The sequence below is a fragment of the Austrofundulus limnaeus genome, unplaced genomic scaffold, assembly GCF_001266775.1.
Source record: "Austrofundulus limnaeus strain Quisiro unplaced genomic scaffold, Austrofundulus_limnaeus-1.0 Scaffold8, whole genome shotgun sequence".
NCBI lineage: Eukaryota > Metazoa > Chordata > Actinopteri > Cyprinodontiformes > Rivulidae > Austrofundulus > Austrofundulus limnaeus.
This window is the reverse complement of record NW_013952410.1, coordinates 5,305,318-5,307,855: the sequence shown is the minus strand read 5'-3', so window position 1 is coordinate 5,307,855 and position 2,538 is coordinate 5,305,318.

Below are 2,538 nucleotides of genomic sequence, written 5' to 3'. Positions count from 1 at the left end.
ATATATATATTGGTCTGCAAGGCAGAGAAGGTATAAACCGAAAGCTGTTGGTCACCATGTAGCTCATACATCTGTCCCAAATATTTTACCAMGGTACGAATTTCTTGTGATTTGAAATACATAAAATGTACAAAAGCAAACCAATAGAATTACAGTGTTGAACACATGATGGGGACAAGTGGTCAAAGCACTTTGTATAATCATTAGGGCTGTAAGAAAATATTGATGCACTTAAATATTGCAATATTTCATTTCCCCATACTGTATCAATTCTCTAAATCACTGTATCAAATTTTAATCAAAGCATAAAATGTGAACTTTTATGCCAGCAGTTCATTCTTGTGTTGTAATTTAGCCTCCGACCACTAGTTGTCAGCAGTCAGCCAGCCAGCTATTTGGCTCCTCCACTTCCTAAAGAGCCAGAGAGAATGCTGGGTCATTCGTTAGCAATGTGAGTAAACATTAGCACAAAGTACACCAATTTGAAGGGTACTGTACCCAGTTTCTCCTGACTGCAGCCAGCAAACAGAGCTGTTACGTTACGGCAGGCAGGTTGACATTTATTTAGTGCCCTGAGCTAAAGGGGGTTCCTGAGGGACGGTACTGAAGAGACCAAATGCAACAACCACATAAAACACTACTGTTATTAGTGCGGTGTACAACCATATTTCTATAAGAATTTAATATCAGTGTTACCCCTACTGTTATTCAGGACCACCCCCACCTCTTTCCCTTTCATTTGGAAGCAGACCGAGACCACCTCAAAAATGGATCTCGGTCTGGTTGTTGGGTCCGGACCAGAGTTTACATGAGTTCGGACCAACAGGTTGTTTAAAGCAAACCAAATGTGTCAGGTGCATGTGAATACACCTTAAAAGTGTTAATGCTTATGCTTTACACTCTTAATGGAAACATTTATTGCCACTTCCTCCTCTCATAAAGGTTCTCAGGACAGGTTAGGTCCACAGCGTGAGGCTCCACCCCCTCCTGAGGCCTCACTCAGTGGGCTTCATTCACACCGATTGTCATACAGATGAGTAAAGGTTCTGTTGTTTAACAACATGCTTGACATCATTAATATAAAAAAGTATAATTAAGAGCAATTAGGTTTCAGAAGAAAAGTGGGTTAACTGATTTCCATGCAAACAACACATTAGATATTAAAGCAGAACCGTTGTATATTCGTTATAAATGTTGTATATTCCTTTAACCATCCTAATGGAAAGAAAGCATTAACAGGTGTCACTTGCACTCATCTAGTTCCACTGTGAAGTGTTTACCTACCAGACCATTGTACTTCCAAACAAAGTGATGTCGCTTCCAAATCAAACAGGAAATGTCAACAAGACCAAATGGAAAAGTGAGCGGGTTCTGACCCTGCAGCTCCACTGATCCCAAGCAGACCATGATGATAACAAATATTACAACACAACACAAAGCCGAGTGGAAAACAACACTCTCCACAGTCAGCTTTAAAGGAGGTCTTTTTGTTGAAGGTTGCAGTAGGAGTTATCCATCGCACACAGGAACACCTCAAGGCAAAATGACCCATTCAGAGACCACAGGAARGAAGGAAGGTGTGCAGGGAGGACATGTAAGGACCTGCTGAACCTAACCCAAACAGGGTTAAATCCACCGAGGTATGTCCAATCTGCAGACATGGTTCCACAGAAGGGACAAGGAGTTAGCCCAATAAATCTGCCCCTGCCCCCCAACAGTCAGAATATTTCATAAATCACTTAACAGACTTTATGAAAACTCACAAAACAAAGACAGGGTTTTAATCTAGAWCTGATTTACTTGTAGAGTCACGCTGGCTGCCACAGCTAATTGACATTAGCAAAGACAAAAACAGTTATAACTCAGCACATTTTACAGACACTGAGCCACACTCTGGTGTGATGGAAGCTCAGACTCATCCCCAAAGCATACTTACTGATTGCATGAGTTGTTATTTTTTTAAATGATCCCAATAACAAACTCAACCCTGTTTGTCTGTTAGCAAAATATCAGATGACTCACAGGACACATTTTAACAAAACTTTCAAAAAGTGATCATTGGATGTGGATTGAAAGTTAATCATCATTAAACAGCATAGAAGTGTTTGTAATGCAGTCAGCTAAAATAAAACGTGGTAGTAGCCGTGAGTGATCCCCAACATAAAATCTGAGCAGATCAAGAAAGAAACTTTGTTTATCGTAAGCCCACCCACACAGACCAATATTTGCATTTTGACTCCCACCACCCACTGGAACACAAGTTAGGAGTGATCAGGACTCAGTACCACAGAGCAGACAGTGTCCCTACAAACCCAGGAGCCAGGGAGAAAGAGAAATCACACACACGACAGGCCCTGGAGCAGTGTGGTTATCCTGACTGGGCTTTCCTGAAAGCAGACAGGAAACACAGACAGGATTCCATGCAACCTTCAGGTGAAAATGAAGACCCCAAACCAGTCATCATTCCATATGTGGCGGGAGTTTCAGAGAAACTGAGACGTTTGTTCTCTAAACATGACATCTCAGCGGCTTTCAAAC